Source organism: Felis catus, chromosome D1, assembly GCF_018350175.1.
Source record: "Felis catus isolate Fca126 chromosome D1, F.catus_Fca126_mat1.0, whole genome shotgun sequence".
In the NCBI taxonomy this organism is placed as follows: domain Eukaryota; kingdom Metazoa; phylum Chordata; class Mammalia; order Carnivora; family Felidae; genus Felis; species Felis catus.
This window is the reverse complement of record NC_058377.1, coordinates 48,981,442-49,002,801: the sequence shown is the minus strand read 5'-3', so window position 1 is coordinate 49,002,801 and position 21,360 is coordinate 48,981,442. Positions and strand designations below refer to the sequence as shown.

The 21,360-nt window shown below is 40.4% G+C and overlaps 1 protein-coding gene and 1 long non-coding RNA gene across 28 annotated transcripts in view; one reads left to right on the top strand and one right to left on the bottom strand.

Annotated features, from left to right (window-relative positions):
• DLG2 (discs large MAGUK scaffold protein 2) overlaps positions 1-21,360 on the bottom strand; it is a 2,054,427-nt gene that overhangs the window by 199,766 nt on the left and 1,833,301 nt on the right. The window lies entirely within an intron of this gene.
• On the top strand, positions 1,577-15,215 carry LOC109491939. Its single transcript, XR_002145578.2, has 3 exons — positions 1,577-1,745; positions 2,232-2,310; positions 13,144-15,215. It is a non-coding gene; the product is annotated as an uncharacterized LOC109491939 (long non-coding RNA).

The following is a 21,360-nucleotide window of genomic DNA, read 5'->3' as shown; positions in this document are numbered from 1 at the left end:
TCTTTTACAAAATTCAACTTGTAACAATAATCACTACCTTTTATTGAGTCCCCTTTGTGCCAAACAGCGCACCATTTGCTTTACAAACAACATCTCTCTGGTGTAATCCTGGTAACTTTCCCCTCCCCCATTTGACAGATAAGGAGAGTGAGATGCTCACCATGGCCACACAAACCCCTGCCCGTTTCACTCCCACAAGGCTGGAGCCAGGCTCTGAAAAGCTCCTTTAAACCTCTTCCCCTTCACCCTTCCCAACCTCTCTCAAAGGAAATGATATATGTCACGTAAGCAAAATGTTAATGCCTTTTTGGCTTTTAATCCTTTGTTGAGAGACATGTTTTTGTGTGTATGCGCTCTCTCAGAAGGTTCTTGTCACAGTTCATGTTTGTCTTCCTGCAAATTTAATTGAAAATAACTCATGCTAAATTTTCTTTTGCTGCTATAAATAGATCATATTCTTGGTGGGTGGAGAAGATGAAAAAGCCACCACCAAATAAGAAGAAACTCAGTTTATTGAGATCAGTACATTGGTTTATTTTTTGATAAAACCATTCCAAATCAAAACCCAGACACTGCCACAAAATAAACCACGGGCCCTGGCATATGATTTACAAAAATGTGGTACAATAAAATCCAATGTACAATACATCGCAAAAGTACTTTATAACTATATTGTTCTTGGCATTAAAATATATTAACATTTTTAGGAACCTTCAGCTGTGTGTCCCAAGCTTTACAGAGCCTCATGGGCTGGTCGGACCATAAGATGCAGATGTTTGTTTATACCTGCAATGATTTGCTGAATTTGCTGTCTTAATCATTACTGCTGGAGCCAAAGGGCTTTGAGCTGAACATAAGACGAAAAGACGTTTTACAGACCCCATGTGGGGCAGCCGTTTGTAGATTAGAAACCAAGTCTCAGGTTACACACCCCTAAGTGCCAACCACAATACATCACTCCTCTGCTCTTTTAAACAGAACTTCTTCAGAGAAATGGAAAATATGGAAAAGCTATTTATGGACAAAAGAAATATGCCTGAAAAATGTGTTCCTGGAAAAAGATATATTCCATATTCCTAATCTGCCAAGTTTTGGTGCAATCAGAAACTATACTAGGAAAGGGGAAGTAACTTTATTGGAAGCATAGTGGTACTGATGACCAAAATTTTTATCAGAAAGAAGCAAAGAGCAAGCTAAGTCCCTGGTAAAAAATAAATGCATCCATTCTTCTCAAAGAGATGCTAAAACAAGTTGCTTCCTTGAGGATAAAGATGTTCTTGTCAGATCTACAGATTCTACATCTAAAGAGAAAGTGCAATTATGCATAATAAGGTAAACACTTCGAACAGACAAACAGTTATGCGCTCAGAAGACAGTAGCTCCTTGCTGGTGAGATACAGCAAATGTCAACAAGCCAGACACACTTAAACATTCAGAAAAATGTCTTGCTATTCCTCTCCATATATAATATGCCATATGACACCACAGTTAAATCTGCTACTGCCAAAAAAAAAAAAAAAAAAAAAAAGTACGTCAAGCTGTTGGTTTCCATGAAATTTGGACAGAGGCAAAAGAACACAGCAGAAAGGAGTCCGGGAAGGTACAGCTTCTGTTTCTTTCCTTCAGAGGAGGAAATGACTTCCTATGGCTAGCTGACCAGGAGTTAGTGCTCACCCCTGCCTCTTGCCAGGACCCAGAACGAGGACCTGGAGCATACCCAGATGAGGATCAGAACGCAGCTTCAGGTATTCTTAATGGGGATAGGAAACTAGAGACAACAGTTACAAGTTACACAAATTCAACAGTCATGCCGTGTGCATTTGTTTGTCCTACGGGTGCGTTGTACAGCTCTTTCCATACGAACCAGTCTTTTCTTTCACTCCCTTTCCACATCATCAACAGGCATGCCAAATGCAAATCTCTTCGGATTCTGATCCCATCCCGGCAAAATGCAGGGACTACCACCATACGGAGTTTCACAATAATCTCCGCAATGACAATTATTCACAGCCCCTCAGGTCTGTTTGCACAAAAGATTGCAATTTGAATCCTGTCTTGTACAGGTTCAGCTCTGTTGGAGCTGGTTACCGGGCAAACAGTCTGTTTTAAGATTTACCGATTGCTGGGGAGAGTAAGCTGGGGGGTGGGGATGGACAAACCACCCTGTACATACCTCCTGTTGGCAGCTAAGAAAAACAATTTCATGACAAAGAGACTTGTTCTTTTCAAAGCTCCTCCAACAAATGAAACTGACAGAATGAAACCTGAGAAACTTTAGCAACCAAAGAAAGCAGCCTTCCAAGGATCAAGGTGAATAATTGATTTGTCGGGTTTTGTTTCATCTTTTAAGCTATTTTGCTCATTAAAGGGGAACTGTGGAATTTGTCAGAAGCCCAAACACTGACACACACTTATGACAGCAAGTGCATACATATTCCAAACTACAGATTCATTTGCCAAGCTTATTCAACAACAACGATTAGCTGCAAAGCCAGGGAACTTACCGAGCACAAAATTATTGGAACAAAGCAGGGAGGAGGCAGGAGGCACCACAGGCAGCTTCTCCGTCTCCTTGGTGCCAGGTTCTCCTGTCTGCCGTCCGGTTCACACTTGCCTTTATAACTAAGACTCCGACAGAACTCACTAGCGAAACCTGATGAATTATAAAACAGCCCCTCCTAGACTCTTATATTTTACATCACAGGGGGTGACCATGCAGCATCCTCGTTCCCTGGGTACATATATTTCCTTGTAACTCATCCTGATAAATATATCAGCTTTGGGAGCAGTGACAGTAATTGGTGCTTGGGATGTACCAGCATTAACCAATAAGATGCTTTCCCACCATCAGTATTGCACCCCCATCCTCCACTTGCGTTCCCCCACACCTTGTTAAGGTGGATCCACCCAACCCAGTAGGGGGTAGGCAAAGATGGAAAAATGCAAAAAGCCCCTGCATCTCAAACATAGGCATAGGGAGCCATAGTATTCAGGGTTAATTCTCATCATAGTTCCGTAAAGATCAGCCCTCACGTTTGCATAGCATGTCACAGTGTACCAGACACTTCCACTCTCTCTGAGCCTCCTCTCAGCAACCAGGAGAGGTATACAGTATAAGGGAGCTGCCAGGGCTCAGGCAAATTAAGTGACTTTGTTCAATTGCTCACCAAAATTGAGGGGTTCAAGGAACCCTGGCAATTAGCGAGAACACCTTTTTGCTGTGCACATGAGGAGCCCATAGCAAGAGAGATAAAGTGACTTGTCCAGAGCCCACAGTTTCCACGTGTGATTTGAGCCTGAACCCAAACCCAGGTCTTCTGATGTCAAGAACAGTGTTGTTCTATCCTACTATGCTACCTCTACAGCATGGAAGCCCTAAAAATGAGAAGGCATGCAGAAATCAGTAACAGTATCATCGATCGGCCCCAAATCATTAATAGGCAGCCTACATGGAGGAGTAGAGCAGTGCCTGAACTGTTCGTTTCCTCTCTGACAAGGTCAGCATTACGTCTTTGTGTTCGTTGAATATCAATGCTAGAAAAAATTGATAATAATAATAGCTACTATTGAACACATCTAATATGTCAGGCAGTGTTCTAGGTGCTTAGCCTAACTTAATTTTCAAAACATCCCTATGAGGTAGGTATTATCATGAACAACACATGGCACATGAGAAAACTGAGATTCAGAGAGGTTAACAAATCTAAGCAGGATCACAGCTGCTAAGTGGCAGGGCTGGAATCAGCTCCAGGCAACCTGGTGTCAGAGCCCACACTCTTGAACAGATCTCCCTTTCCCAGCAGTGACAGATGAGCACTGGGAGCAGATTTATTGACTACGGCCTTTAGTAGAAATCAGAAAAAGATTATAGGATTTGGAACCAAATAGACTTGTGCTTAAACCCTGCTTTTGCCACTTACTTCCTGTAAAATGGGTTGCTTTATCTATAAAATGGGTTTGCTAATTCTTACCTTGTGAGATTAAGTAAACTATATCAAGAAAATACAGTGCCTGACTTACAGTGCATACCCCTAAACTGCTAACTATTTTTCTTACCCTACTTCTTTTTGGAAAATGGATTTCTGTCTCCTTTTCCCTTTAAATTGTCTTTGAAATGTCTGCTGGTGCTGGCCAAGGAGTCTTCCGATCTGCCTGCTGTGAAGAAGGGGTAACAACCCCAGAGACTGCAGACTGTCACCAGGGATACAGGGACTCTCTGCCAGAGAATGGCAGGCCTGGGGCTCTGCTCTGGGTTGCCTGTTCAGCTCCGTAGCTCCTTTCCACTTCACTTCCACTGTTAGTCAACTGAAGTCACCAGCTCAGGGAAGCATATTTATAGCAGTTAGCTGTTCACAGTGAGACCAACTTAGGCTTACTTCACCTGTTACAAACAAGCACCCATCACAAAATTCATAACGACAATGAGTTTTTGCACATAGTTACACATCTACTGCCATTAAGTCAAAGTGTCCCAAGCAAGGAAACAGGTATCTCTTTCTCGAAGGTCCCACTGCAAACTCTTGTCCTAAGTCAGTTTACTCTAGCATTTGGCCATCCATATAAGAAACTGCTATCTTGGATGTGTGCAATCAATATTCCTTGAGAGACATCAGTGGTAGCCTTCTATGGGACAAGGTGCTGCTATAATGTTCCAGGCTATGCAGGTTTAAACATGAGGGATTTTCTTAGCTATGTGTTTCTAGAGAATGGCTCAGTGGCCAAGTTAATTTGTTCACATATTAACTATCCCCTGCTTGTTTGTTTTTCCCTCTATGCATCTTACAAGGGGGTCTGGGATATGCATGGATGAGGCACCCCCTCTTTCATGACTGTACTTAATACTAGGCACTGTAGGAATGGGAGTATGCAACATAATGGGGGGGGAGTGGTAGGGGAGAGGTACTTGAGTTTCTCAATGGTTCGAAAGGCCAGGGGTAAACACCATGTGTAGCAAAGAGTAAATAAGTGATAACTATGCTTACAAGATAGATGTTTACTTCCTATATATTGATGTGTGGGTTATTTACCACATGGCCTGACAAGGCTTGGTCTATTCTAAGTATTTCCATGGAAATCATGGAATCAGCTCCCTGATCTACGATGACCCCCCAAAATTCCCTCCAGAGCCATGTCCTCCCTGTCCATTTCCCCACATTGCCTGACTATTCCACCATGACACAGCCCATGAAAAATTTATATAGACAAGTGTTTATAGTTTTTATATTATAACACACTGCTCTGCTTCCATGTCAAGGATAATCATAACATGTATTCTGTCATAATTATCCCCTCATGCTACCAATTGCTCCCAGACACAACAAACTGCGTGGAGCCTTGAAGCTATATCAGTACTTTGCTGATATTAGTGGAAGTTGTAACATTTACTGAGCACTTAGTATGGGCTGGAAATGTGTTAAACTTTACTTGCAATTGACATTTAACCCTCACAGCATTTTCAAATGGGTTATACTATAATCTCTGCTTTGTAGATGAAGACTCTGTGGCTGGAGAGGTTAGGTGACTTAATAAATGGCACAGTCAGAATAATGACCAAAGTCTAAGACTGCAGAACCTACTCTCTTAACTATTACATCCACTGTGTCTAAAAAGCTGAGGTAGCAGGTAACATAATATATAAGTGCCTATTCTCACTGTTTTTGCTTCCTCATATCCTATTCTCTCCTTAACTGATTTAATTTACCTTCAAAATCCCACCAGAAGTGCTTTTATTAAGTAATGACAGGCTCACTAATAAGACCAATCGCCAGTATACAATCCCATGTACTCCATTTCTTCCCAGCCCTTTGGCAGAATTAGTTACAACTTCCCCGAATCAACCTCCTTCCTTACTTGGTTCCTGAGACCCCCTTGGTTTCCCTTTTACCTCATCAACCTATCCTTCTAAGTCTTCCCTGCTGGTCCTTCTCCATTTCCAGATATTTCAAATTTATAGTTCCCCAGGGCTCATCATTCAACCTCTCTATTTGCACTCACTTGCTAGGCCATAGAACCCAGTCAAGGCTTAGATGCCACCTATAGTTTAAAGACTACCTACACTAGTCCCAACCTGTACCCTGCACTCCAGACTTTTACACCCAGTTGCATACCACATCTAGGAATCTCCACTCGACTGTCTGATTGGCTTTTAATATTTAAAATGTTGCAAACCAGACTGTGTTTTCTTCTCCCAAATCTGATGTACTCCCAATATGTTTCAAGAAATGACATAATCATTCACCTCATTGCTCTGGCCAAAAAGCTGGGAGTCATTCTTGACTCTTCTTTTTATCTTATATCCCACGTCTTACTCATCAGCAAATGCTGCTAATTCTGTCTTCCAAATATATTCCAAATCTTTCCTCCATCTCCGCCCCATCCCCAGTCTATACCACCATCATCTCTCACATGGGTCTCTATAATCGCCTCCTAACTGTTTTATTTCGACTCTTGCCTTGCTACAAATTACCGTCCACACAGCAACTGGAGTGATTCTTTTAAAACAAAAATCAGACCCTAGCAAAAATCACCTCCCTTCAGTGGTTCCCCTTTCACTTAGGATTTACTCCTGTTCTGTAGTCAGGAAGGATTCTGCTCACATGTCTCCTCATAGAACTCTTTGACATCCTGCATAGAATGGCATATTCCCTTCCCCTGTTATTTTATACTCACTTGTTGAACTTTATTTTTATTTACAGTACTTACCTCTACTTCAATGTGTGTTATATATTTACTTGCTTATTTCATTAACGTTTCCTTCCTCCCACTAGAGTATAAGCTCCATGAGGTCAAGGGCCTTGTCTATTTTGTCTAAGGCTGAATCTAGCACTAGCACAGGGCTTGCCACATAATAGGTATTTAATATATGTATTAAAGGATGTGTTCAAAGTCCTATCTTTACTGCTTCTTAGTTATATATCCTTGCATAAATTGCTTACTGTCCCTAAATCATAAAGTCCTCAATTATAAACTTTCTTAACAACAAGAACACCACCCTTACATTGTTCTGGTAATTTATAAAGTATTCAACCTGTCCTGTGACTGACTTTGATACAATTCCATGAGATTGATCAGTGCTATGAGTTCACTTGTATTCCCCCAAAACTCATATGTTGGAGTTCTAACCCCCTGATACCTCAGAGTGTGAGGTTATTTGGAAGAAGGATTGTCTCAGTTGTAATCAGTTAAGAAGTCGTCTTACTGGGATAGAGTGGGTCTCTAATTCAATAAGGCAAGTATCCTTATAATAGGGGGAAATTTGGACACAGGTGTGTGCATAGGAAGAACACTACGTGAAGATTGGAGTCATGCTGCTAAAAGCCAAGGGATTCCCAGAAGCTAGAAGAAAAGCCTGAAACAGATCGTTGTCTAGCACCTTCAGTGGGAGGATGGCCGCGTTGATACCTGATTTCAGATTTCTGGGATCCAGAACTGTGAGACGATACATTTGTATAAACCACCCAGATTGTGGCTAGTAGCCCCAAGAAATTAATACAGTCAGTTAGATATCCTCATCTGACATGTGAGGAAATGCAGCTTAGGAAAGTTGAGAAAGCTGCTCCTGGTATCACAGCTAGGAATTTGTAGGGCCTGAACTTAAACCAGATCTGTGTGACTTCAAACCTATGCAGAGCAGAGGTAAAGGTCCCTAGAGGCTGTCCCTGACCCTCCCCTCCAGAGCAGGGTGAGCAGAGTCAGTAGGGTGTATGACCTTCCTTTATGATAAGATTATGTCTTTCCTACTGCTTGTTTTCTTCCTATTGTTTTTACTATTAAATTGTCTTTTTATTTCTGAAATGACAGTGAGAATAGATCTTAGTTTTTTTGGTCTTTTTTTTTTTTCTGTGTTTTTCATTTTATTGGCAAGATAAAAAGCTGGTAATTCTGTTGGCCTATAAAAGTTTGTTCTGAAATGTTTCTGGTCTATGAATTATAAAAGTCGAGGAACAACTGTTCCAATGCTGTCCCCTTATAACAAGTAAGAAAGCCCTTCACATGTAGCAACATTTGGTGGTGGGTAGAAAGCTTTTCTTTCAATCAGTTGAAAGGGCCCCAACCTGCTCTGATAAAAAATCTGTGCTGATGGTCACACTCTCTCATTTTAATACCAATAAATTAATTTTGTATAATCCCATGCAACAAAGTTATATAACTGAATTTAACAATATTCATTTGTAACTGAATTTAATGTAATTCAGACTTTTTCTTAGTCTTCTCTCCCTTCTTCCTGCTTTGTTAGTGAGTATTTTCTATTTGAGTAAAATTTTGATTTGATCCATTTTCTTTGGGTTCAGGACCTATGAGTCTGTGCAAACATCTGAGGATTAAATGAGATCACCTCTGTTGAGTATCCATAACATTGCCAAAGCTCTCAGTAAATGCTACGTCCCTTTAAAGAAAGAGGTAAAGCTTTATGTGTCCACGAGGGAAGTAGCTTTATGACTAAAGGAGATTTAAAGCAACTGGATGACTCTGCAGGATCAGCCAACCTGAAGAGTGTTAATGAACTTTATCCTTTTGTTGAGCATGCAGTGATCCAATAGACAGTTTATAAAAATTATGGTAGTCTATTTTTATTAATTCATGCTCATGAATATGTGTGGATTTATATAGGTGCACACCTGTGAACATATATATACGTGTGTGTGTATATATATATTTTAATATAAATTTTAATATTTTAATACTAAAATTTTAATATATTTTAATATAAATGATTTTAATATAAATGATTGACTTAAGTCTGTACATCCTCTTTAGTTTCTAAGAAATACAGAAGGAAAAAGCCTTCATACATACATACGAAGGATTGCTTTCTTCATTTTGCCATTATATGGTTCCCTATAATCTCTTTAATATCCACTAATTTGTCCTGTCTTGGGGAACTTCAGTAAAGACAAATTTCAACCCATCTCTTTGCAAAGTTATGTCAGACTCCAAATCAATGAAGAAGGAATTCCTTCATTTCATGAGTATTTATGGAGGGCCTAGTATGTTGCAGGTCTGGATTCCAGAAGAACAATATATTCAAGTTCAAATTTTCTGTTCCCTAGACTCTCATTCTAGGGAGTAATGAGCAGATAATGGTTAACTACACAATGCATAGATTATTTAATAAGGTCTTTCATTAAAGTGCTATAGGTGTGTACAGGAAAGTTATCAGACTTAGTTTGGGGATAAAGTCAAGAAGGCTTCCTGGAAGAGGTAATGTCTAAGCTGAATTTTTTTAAAGTTTATTTATTTATTTATTTATTTATTTATTTATTTATTTAGAGAGGCAGGGGAGGGACAGAAAGAGAATCCCAAGCACGTTCTGTGCTGTCAGCACAGAACCCCAACGTGGGGCTCAATCTTATGAACTGTGAGATCATGACCTGAACCCAAATCAAGAGTCAGATGCTTAACTGACTGAGCCACTCAGGTGCCCCTAAGCTGAATCTTGATGGATGACTAGGAGATGTCCAATTATGAAGGAGATATTCAATCAGAGTGAGAAGCACGTGGTAACACAAAGGGCTGTGGTGGGGGTGGGGACAAGAAGTTGATCATGGATCTCTATGGGAGTGGAGTTTTATCCACTTACCACTCCATAACCTAAGAATGTGTAATGGGGAAAAAGCTAGCTTTAGAGTTTAGGAATACCAAAGAATGATCATTCTTTTTTCATGAACTTCTTCAATGCAATGAAGCCTAAAATGGAAAATGTCATGCTTTATAGTTAAACAGACCTGATTCATTCAACCTGACCTTTGCAAGTTGCTTAACTTTTCCAAATTGATTCTTTGTTCATTTTCTATAAAATGGGGACAGTAGAACCTATTTAATATAGATGTTGTGTTATTTTGAAATTAAAAATGTAGGGGTGTCTGGGTGGCTCAGTTGGTTAAGCATGAGACTTCAGCTCAGGTCATGATCTCATAGTTTCTGAGTTCAAGCCTCAGGTCGGGCTACGTGCTGACAGCTCAGAGCCTGGAGCCTGTTTCAGGTTCTGTGTTTCCCTCTCTCTCTGCCCCTCCCCTGCTTGCATTCTGTCTGTCTGTCTGTCTCTCTTTCAAAAATAAATAAACATTAAAAAAAGAAATTAAAGATGTAAACTATCTTGCTACCTACCTGCCACAAAATGGACACCAGAGTGAACCTTAATTCGTATCTTAAAAACACTTGTGTCACTCATACCAATTCTTGTTTCCCATTGAATACTTCTGATTTCCTCCTAGACCAGATGTCTGAAACGTTTGATTGCTGAAATCATTTTAAATTTTTTGAGGACATACCCTCATGATATAAATATTTATATAAATTGTCGGATGTACAGCTATAGTGCTATGGCACAGTATGTACATTATAAAACCTACATGGGAACAAAAATTTAAGGGCTGAGATGAAAAATTAATATAGAGAGAAGGGCTATCATCTTGCATACTCTTGGGATGTATATACTCATTTTGAAGAATACTAAGAAAATACTAGAAAGAAAAGATCCAAACTCATTTTTCATGGAGCACCTAGCAGCACAGACCAAGTTCTAAAGACACATCTAGAAACTGAAGAGCCAACATTGGGGCATTAGGAAGAATAGAAAAAAGCAAAAAACAAAACTCAAAAACTGTGTGGCTGACTAATGCCATTACTTGTCCAACCCAGTTTTTATATTTTTTGATTTTAATATACACTTTAATAACAGTTTAATATAGTAGAAATGTGTATAAACAACCAAATGTGACTGCCTCCTTTTCCAAATGTCCATGGCAAGTAGAGAGTAGACAGATTTCTTAACAGGGTAATAGTAATAGTAACTCTTTGCTGAACACTTATAAGGAGCAGATACTATGCTAATCACTTTAGGTATATTTTCTTATTTCATCCTTATAATAATTGGAACACCACACTGCATCTCTCTAGAGGGTAATAAACATATTTTAGGGTATGTTGGGAGTTTGCAAACCATGGCCTGCAGACCATATCTGGCCCACTGTCTGGTTTTGTATACTGTGTAAGCCAAGAATGGTTTTCACATTTTAATTGGCTGAAAAAAAAATCAAGGGAAGAATATGGCTTTGAGTCACATGAAAATTATACAGTATTCAGATTTCAGTACCCATAAATAAGGTTTTATTGGAATACAGCCATACCCATTCGTTTATGTACTATCTACGGCTGCTTTTATATGACAATAGCAGAGTTGATTAGTTGCAATAGACACCATATGGCCCATGAAACCTAAAATATTTAGGATCTGGCCCTTTACATGTTTACAACATGCTGACCCCTAGTTCATGTGAATGGAGGCACCTGAATTACGCAGGTTGCAGCTTGCATGGTTGTCCAGGTAATAATCCTATATGGAAATGGAGGCTCAGAGAGAATAAGTCATTTGTCCATTCCGTGAGGAAATGGCAGGACCAGAGGCTTCTACGGCATATTTTAAAGGCTGAAATATGTCCGTATTCCTGCAGAGAGTTCAGGCCTTTTCTCTCTCATGATCTCTTCTGGCGATATGACCGAGCCAGTTACCACCAATACAACTTCCCCACTGTCTTCTCTGTGCTCTCATGCCTAGATTTTAATATTACGATGGCTAAGGACAGGATAGGGTGGGGAAGGGGTCAATGGAACAAAAGCATAATTCACTCTTTTCTAACTATCTCCTTGAGCCTTTCACATACACACTTGGTCCCTGAGTATGAGGCTTTGCCGTCTCTGGCTGAGCTGAAAGTGATGAAAAGGGCATGTGATGGAAAGCTGGAAACCTCATTACTGGCTCTTTGCCTACAGAAACTCAGCCAGCTTATCTTCTTTCCCAAGGAACTTCAAACTTGCACTGGCTCAGCTGGTTCTTTCCAGGTGCCTAGAACAAGCGGCTCTGCCCAGCTGAGATCAGAAGTTGACAGATGAGACTCTGCACATTGTTTTTCTGTCCTGGAGAATATGTCCCATTTTCCTACCCCTCATTGTGCCAGATCCTCCTAGGGTCCCAGCCACTCCTGGGTTGTAATCTGGATACTATAAAATACAAGGCACAATAACTTCTTCCTGGACAGTATCCTGGAGGCCCAGATACATTAACATAATTTCTTTGGCTGCCCAATTATAGCCAGAATCTCACTCCTGAGCAGGAACTACTAACACTGGCAAGGCCTCAACTGTGTAAAGTTGTGGGAACAGCTTTCACATGGGTTAATCTCACTGAGTCCTCCCAGCAAACAGAGGTATATTATTCCCGTTTTAGAGATAATATCACTAGGATCCGAGAGGAATTAAGGAGCATAGATTTTTGTATACACTGGTAAAATGGTAGGTCTGGGCTTCAGTCTCGAGCTCTCTGGCTCCTAAATGCCTGTCACTTCAGTAAAGGAGCCATCCATGAAGAAGTCAGAGTTTTGCCATGATAGTCACTGAAAGCAAGCAAACAAACACCCCCTCCACTCTTCCCCTCCAAATCGTGGCATGATTTACACTTGGGATACAGCTCAGTATTACGGCTTTCAGTGAGGCGCAGAGTTTAAACTTATTAGCAACCTGATCCCCTGGTAATCTGTAAAATGGGAATAACAATGTGCCTCTTGTTGGGTTGCTGTGAGGATTATATAAAGAATATAAGTATTCTGCTTATATGAAATGTTTAGAATACAGGCAAGTCTATCCAGACAGGAAGTAAACTGGTAGTTGCCTCAGGTTGGGGAAGGGATTGGGAGGAAATGGGGACTGACTGCTAATGGATATGGGTTTCTTTCTGGGGTGTTGAACATGATTGAAAGTTGATTATGGTGATGGTTGCACAACTCTGTGAATATACCAAAAAAAAAAAAAATAATAAAACCCAATGAATTGTATACTTTAAATAGGCAAATAATATGGTATATGAATTTAAAAACTATGTAGATAAGGTGCTAACACAATGTTTGGCACAGAGCAAATGTTTTATAAATACTAGTTTTTGTCATTATTGTTTGGAGGCAGAGACTGGCTGGTTCACCAAAATCATTTCCTCTTCTCTTGGAGCACAAAATGAGACCCCACCTAGAAGTTAGGTGTGCCCTAGTGTCTGAGTTCTGGCCAAGGGAATGTGAGTTCTGACCAATGACATGGAATGGGCCTGGTCCAATTCCCCTTGAAAGACTTCATGTTCTCTCTCTCTCTTACCAGCTCGATGCAAATTAATCCTTGAACTTGGAAGTCACATTTGAAGATGGAGGAGCCACATACAGCATAAAAAAAGTATCTGAATCATTGCCCTGAGAAAAGTTAAAACAAGTTTTGGACTTGATGAAAAAGAAAACAAACTTCTGTTGTGTTTAAACCATTATTCATTTTGAGATTTTATTGTTACAAGAGCTAGTATTATAACTAATATATTATAGTTATAGTTTTAACTCTTCCAAATTGAGTAAAATAAATTGACTATGGATTGGCTGACCATGCTGGGTCAGGAAAGGTCCAGCCATTCCTTCAATACTGTCAAAAAGTCATTGGACAATCTGAGGAGCATATGCAACTTCTAAATAGCTTTCACAACAGGGGATCAGGATCTGAATCCTTGTTCTCCCCTCCAGTCCTCTCAGGAAGGGCCAAATTAACAGCAGGCAACATGCAATCAGACCATGAGCACTGGTAGGGTGTGGAGAAAACTCAGTCAGCCCTGTGACTGTTGCTCTGCACTTCTGTCCTGCTCTCCTTCATGGAGGACAATGTACCCTATTCTCTTATTTGATAAAAAGGGAAAACAGTACAAATCAAATATTGTGACTCAATCAGATTATGCACCACCCTTGCTCAGTGCTTTCTAAAACAGCAGACTTCATTTTGTTACTGTAGAAAGCAAAGAGAGCTATTAGCTCTCCTGGCGAATAACGCCAAATTATTTGATTGTTATTGTCTCTCATTCAGAAGATTGGTTGTCAGAAGGAAAAGGTCTGAGTCATGCTGTAGAAAAGGTGAACAGAGGATATGCAACCACCACCAAAAGGTGGCAGAGTGGAGAGGGAACAACTACTGTGGAGAGAGGGGATCTCAGGTTTATGAGCCCCTTCCCTCTGTCAAATGGAGCCAACAATGCCTTTCTACCCTTTCTCTCAGGAGGACACTGTGAAGACTTTACCAGTGTAAAGTGAAAGTACATTCAGATATGATAAAAATAGTTAATGATTCCTGAGTATTTCCAGTGAAGTTCTTACATATTGCTTGTTTAATCTTCTGAACAAGCTTATTACATTAGTGTTATTAAAAACTAGCCCCTCTTATGAGATAAGGAAACTGAGGCTCAAAGACATTAAACAAAGCAGCATCTCCATGATCATCTAGGTGGCAAGGAGCAGAGCTGGGACTCGGAGACCTGAGAGTCGCCAAAAGCTCACATCTCTAACCACCATAGCCTTCCCGACTCTGTGCCAATGAAATGCACACATCACAGTGAATGGCACTTCTGCTGGAGAATCTAGAATGCCCAAAGCCAAGATGCCTACCCTTGGCTCATTCCACAGGCAGTGTCCTACAAGGTGGCTTGTACTCAGGCATATGAAGGGCCTGAGAAAATAATGAAACAGATAGGAAAAAGGGAAGAACAAAGACTACTGTCTTGGGCTCCAGAGACTAGGCTGCCTAAACACAATTCATAAAGTCATTCACGGACTCAGACCTCATAGATTTTGAATATCAGATCATTGAATCTGACGTGAACTTCTAGAGAGAAAGCATCCTTTCTTGCTGAAAACAGTTTCCCTTCTCCAGCACAGAATCATAAAGAAGAAAGAATCTGAATTTCTCCCTGCTTCCTGCTTGCCTGAAAGTTTCTTTTTTCCCTCAAACTCACAGTCCCATTGTTTCTCTTATTTCTTCTTAGTATGCTCTATTTAAACCAGATGGAGCAGTAGCATTTTGAAACTAGTCCCGAAGCCCAGGGGACTTGCATCACAAATAAATAAACAAATGAACAATTCAGCAATTGGTAAATCAGGCAGAATGAGTTTAACAACTGAGCTGGAAAAGTAGCTGAAAATCTATTCCCTGATGAAAGATCTGAATGTGACCCAGGTTCTCTTCACCTAACAGGTAACCACACTGACTTCTTTCAGCAAACCAGGGACTGAACAGAGAAGCAGTGGGGAGGCAGTTATGAACAGCTCCACAGAGATATTTGGTGGCACTCTGGCCACCCTGTATTACCAGTAGGCTGATACATTATCCCATGGTTGCTATGAAATATTTGTTCACCACCTATAAAGGCAAGACATTTTCAAGTGCTGCTTTTCTTTAAATATATTCTCCTTCCTTTCAGTCTTACATAATTCAACTATCATCCCATGTGAGGCTTAATTTAAAGAAAACCATAAGTTGAGTTAATTCACTGTGAAGGGTTATGGAAGTTATATTTATTCCAGAGAGTCAGCAGCTGTGTAATGGAGTGTCTATTATATGCCTGACCTACTGCCAGGTTCTGGGAACACAAATACGAATAAGACTCAGCCCCTGTCCTTAAGGAGTTCATGGCCTCCTGAGAGAGAGATGTATTCAAAAACTAAGTGAAAGAAGTGTTATAGCCATTAGGGTAGAAGAGTTGTTTAGTGATCAGCTCTGAGGAGTGAGGGAGTATGTGTGGGGGGGGGCAGAGGACAGGGATGGCAGTTCAGCAAAGGAGCCCTCTGTCTCTGCGTAGAAGATACTAGAAGCTGACGTCTACCAAGAAGACAGGTTGAGATGATGGTCTGGGCAGAGAAAGCAGGAAGAATGGGGGTGGCCATGCACAGTGTCCCTGTAAACACTTGAACGCAGCTGGGAAATAAGGTCCTGGGGAAAGAAACAAGAGGCAGGCCTGGGGGCCAGGAGATGATCCTTCACTGCCCTGTGGGTCATGTGAAAGAGTGTGGTCTCTCTCCTAAATGTTGTGGGAACACCTAAAGGACTTTAAACAACAGAGTAAACAAGATCTGATTTGTACTTTAGAAGATCACCGTGGCAACCATGTGGAGGCTGGGCTGGAGGTGTTGAGGCTGGCAGCAGGGAACAGTCAGAAGGCGAGTGCAACAGTCCCAGGAGGGAAGGATGGGGCCTGATCTCGGGCAGCCGCAGTGGGGATGTAAACAAAGAGAAAGAGGGCAGATGCTAAGAAGGCAGAAATTTGGGCTGGAGATAATGAAATCTGGGTTCTAGTTCCAGCTTCGGTATAATCTCTCCACGTAACCCTACATGAGTCCTTCCCTTTTTGGCCCCTGTTTCCCAATTTGTCAGGTCAGAGGGAGACAGTTATGGTTGTATATGAGAAGGCATGTTATTCATGTATTTGGTCATTATTAGTCATTCATTGGGTAAGTTAATTAATTGGTCAGGGAAGGCACTCATTCCTTTATGCATACTTTTGGGAGTCTTGCTCTAAAAAAGCAACATGGTACTACGAAGAACTCAAAAGAAAGATGAAACTTGAAGTCCACAGCATTTGCTGATCATGCTTTAGGTGCAAAATATGTACCACACTGTCGATACAGGTAAGATGGAAACAGAAATGGCCAAGGTGTGGTCTCTGCTCAATTAGAGGGAATGAAGCAGTCTGTGATTAATTCATTTTAACAAACACTGACTGTCTCTGTGCTGAGTATTGCATCTTCCACAGTAAGGAAAAAGAGGAATACGAGAGGAATAAGTCCCTGTCATGAAGGAGCGCACAGTCACCAATAGATGAAGTAATACTTCTTTTAGAGAGCTGCAAAGCACTGTGAGAGCCAGAGATAGAGAATCTTACCAAATGTCCATCTTTGATCTTTGTCACAGCAAACAGGAGCATGAATGCTCTTTTCTGTGATCTAAGACTGCTAACAGTTCCCTTCACGAAAGCAGATGAAGCAAGGAGTCATTCACTTTTACTTTAAACAAAGACCTTTCTATGGTGAGGTCCTATTATCAGGTGTTCCATATAAGAATAAGGCATGCTCTTTGCCCTCAAAGAAATCACAGGTCAGTGTGCATAACATTTTGTATTGTGGGAGGAGAAATAAGAAAAAGTTCTACTCTTTCTACCAAATAATCCAAAGTACCTTCAACAGCACCTAGCATATAATAGGTGCTCAATAAAGTTCAAATGAGGTGAACACTTTCAAATTTGTTACTACAGATACTATTTGTTAAAGAAAGAAAATGAAGTTGACTCTAAAATAATAACACATACCTGACATTTAATTATCCAAAGAATTCACTCAGGAAAAATAACTTTTATGTAAGAAGTCATGAGTAATTAATCAAACAACAGGCAACTGCCTTGTTGTAATATTAATTCAAATACGGTTTCTAAGCAGCAGGTCTACATTCCCAAAGTCTTGAGAAGCAGATGGCATCTAATTTGCTTTAAGAGGTTTTGATTGACCACACTTGGTTCTTTAAGCCAGGGTGAGTTCAGTTTTGGAAGCGTTTGTTAAGAGAAATAGCTTCCAACCCCTTAAATAAAACAAGTGGTTTCTAAATGTATAGTCTGGAAAGACCATACTTGGGAATGGTCTTGCTTCGACATAAAATGGAGTGTGTTAGGGGTATGGAAGGAGAATTCCACTAGTAGCCTACTGAGAAAGGGTGTTGACTTGACAAATGAGATCACATGCGTAATTAAGCTTTGACAAAAATTAAAGGGGCTAACAGTGCTAGTGAAATTAAAAACAAACAAACATGCATCACATTGTGACATTTTTTTTCCTTAACAGAGAAGCCCAGAGCATTGTGATCCAGCTGGTAAGAATTCTGACATGTAATTTAGAATCTTTAACCAGTAAGAAATGATTCTAAAGGACTTGGCAATAGGCCTGGCTCATGGACTCTGTACCCTGTTACAGATGTGAGGTGGCCACCATATTGCCTACCATTGGGGAGAAGAAGCTATGGTAAAACAGCTGTCTCATACAGGGGCTTTGGTCATAGGCTGGCTTTTGGTCACAGGGTCTGACATCTGGCCTCTGCCACTTACTGAACTGTTAGGATCCTGGACAAGGTGCTTAACTGCACTTAAGCCTCAATCCCCATCTGTAAATGAAAACAGTAGTGCCTATCTCATAGGGTTGTTACAGGGAGAGTACATGAGATAATAGATGTAAACAGCTTGGTATAGTGCCTGGCACATAACAGGTCTGGTAACTATTAGTATTATAATTAGGATTGCTGAAAGGGAATTTTTCTTTCCACAACTGGCTAAAAAACCTTGTTTCAAATACTTCTGAGACAGAAATAAATATATGGATGATGGATTTGCAGAAATGGGAGTGGGTGTTCCATTGTAATATAATTGTAATGTGCTGAAAACCACAGCAGTCTTGTGCCAATCACAAACTCTTTCTCATAGTAAGATTATTTTGTGAGTGAACCTGGAGAGTATCTTATTAATTACGTGCTTTAATGTTCCATTTGGTAATATGAGTCTCTTCTGAATTCTATTTAATGATATAATACAGAGAACTGTACCCTGGAAGGACCTTGGTTTGAATCTCACCTCAGTCACTTAATGGCAATGTGAGCTCTGGCAAAATAAAAACCTTTCTGAGCCTCAGTTTCCACATCTATAAAATAGGGATAATCTATTATCTATAAAATAGGGATGATGATGATCATCATCATCACTTTTACTGAGTTTTTGCTTTGTTCCAAGTTCTACCAGCCTTTACTAGATTATCTCACCCTCACTACATACTACGTTGCCTTCTAGAAGTGTGGTTGTAAAGGCAGGGTCTGTAGCCAAGAGCTCAGAACCAGACAGCTGGGGTCAATTGAGTTGATAGCAGAGGGCTGCTAAATGATGACCAAAAATATCAAAAAACTCTTGCTGCTTTCGAGACAGTCAGGTCTTTGACAGGTGGACAGCAGGCTGCAGATAGAGGTCTAGCAGGGAAGGGAAAGCTTTGTGAATATACATAAACATCAGAAACTTTGAGACCTGCAGTCAAACCTCAACCTCCAAGGCTTATCACAAATAACTACTTCAAAGATGTCTAGAGCAAACATCTAAAAGGTCACAAGGAGCACCTGGGTGACTCAGTTGGTTGAGTGTCTGACTTCGGCTCAGGTCATGCATGATTTCATGGTTCATGAGTTTGAGCCCTGCATCAGGCTCGCTGCTGTCAGTGCAGAGCCTGCTTCAGATCCTCTGCCTTCCTCTCTCTCTGCCCTCTACCACTTTCCCTCTCTCTCTCTCTCTCTTTCTCTCTCAAAAATAAATAAACATTTAAAGGGTCAAAATAAAGGCAGACATGAACAGAGAGATAGGACCCTAAGTATGTCAAATTGATAGAGTGAAGAAAACAAAGCACACCAAGCTGCTCCACTCCAGGAAGTGCCCACTAGTACTCAGAGAATATAGCCTTAGGGAGAAAGTATGGCAGAAGGCAGCACATGGGGCTGCTGATGAAGGAAGGGGCACTATGGCCTTTATTTATTTGTCAGTTATCTTTAGATTTCTGTGCCCACTGGGGTAAGAGGCTGGAGGTCCTTCTCTTGACTTTAAGAAAGCTATTTAATCTCTGTACCCTGGTTTCATCTTTAAAATTGGGACGATAAAATTATGGCACAATTTGCAGTGTGCTACTATGTGTTTGTAACAAGGAATGGAGAAGCTGCCTATGTACTGGCATAGAAAGATCTCCAAGACACATCAGTAAGTGAATAAAGGATAGTGCAGGACAGAGTGTATGGGATTCTCCCTCTGGGGTGGAAGAAAGGTGGTAAAAGAAAAAAAAAGTATGTATATGTATATGCATATGTATATGTGTATGTGTATGTGTATGTGTATGTGTATGTGTATGTGTATGTATATGCATATGTATATAGTTTGCTGTACTTGTGCAAAGAAATTCTAGAAAGAGGCACAAAAGCCTAAAAGTGGTGGTTAGCTAAGTGAGGAGGATGGGGAGAAGGCAGGAAAAAACTTTTCAATAAATACCTTAGAAAAATCAAATTTTAAATTATTTTAAATAATAACAGGAGGATAGCAATTAGAACGTACCTCATAGGGTTATTTTTTAAGAATAAATGGAATAACCTATTTTAAGAGCTTAGCATGAGGCCTAACCTGTAGCAAGCAATAAATACACATTAGTGGGGACTATTTTTTCTTCTTGAGAAAGAGAGTGGGAAGGAGCCCTTCCTTGGCTTCTACTTGCAGTTCAGGTGCCCAAAGAGCTGAAGACAAGTTGTAGGAGGCTGGCTGCTGGACTTTCACTGAGGTTTTAGAAGCAGAAAGTCCATGATGTCTTGATTTCCTCCTCAATCACCAAGCTGTGTTCCCAGGGATCAAGAGCAAACTGTCCACCCAGAAATATCATTTGAGCCTTCACCCAGGAACCATAACACAGTGGGCTAATGGGTATGGAAAGGTAGAGAATTGCAACTCCCAACACAAACACAATCTGTCCGTGACTCCAAGAATTAGAAGTGATTTAAAAACAGGCATGCCTCAGAACAAAACATGAGAAAAGATGAACAGATGCCAATGAAATGTCACTTTCACTGTGTTGCTAAAAATGCTTTAATGTCCTTAAAGCATACACCTCAGTGGATTAGTTGGAAATGCCACAAAGGGATGAGAATAATAAAAATAAAAAACAGGCTTTGAAGAGAACCCTTTATGTAGTCACAAGATTAATAATCTATGTTTTTTTTTCCCCATCTGCACTGAAAAAGAAGATTTAATAATCAGATACAAAAGGTAGGAAATTATAGTGAATCACAAATATTCAGATATTGTAACCCAAACAATTGTTCTAACATTGCCTGTGTTTTACTGGGGGTTATGCTAAGTGGCTGACAAAATAAAGACTCTAATTTTTAGTTCCTTTAGGATTAAAACACACAGCATTTGGAACACAGAAAAGTACCATTTTAGGCACTTGTTGGGGAAATAGCACACAAGTGATGCCTTGGTTTGGTTAGAGGCTTCCTTTAAGTAGGTTCTATAAAAGGAGCAAGCAGGCAGGGGTCCAGAAGATGGTGATGAGGCACCCCTTGTGTAACTGCCATATTGTTAGCTACAGTGGCTCAGAAAGTAGACAGATTTGAGCACAAACTCTGAGTCTATCAATCATTAGTTGAGTAGCTTCAGGCAAGTTACTTAGCCTAGCTGAACTTTAATTGTCCCATCAGTAAAATAGAGATAATTATAACCCACCTTGTAGGGATATTATGGGGATCCAAAGAGATAATATATTTAAGATGCATAGCATAGTGCCTGGGATATAGTGGATGTTCAGAAAATGTTAGCCTTTATCATTATCATCTATCTTCTCATTCATTCAGCTATTCACAAAACCATCATTGATTAGGGAGCATTTCAGGTCAAACTTTGGGTTGGGCAAAGGACACCCAAGACACAGTCCTTGTACACAGGAATTTCTCAGCCTAGCA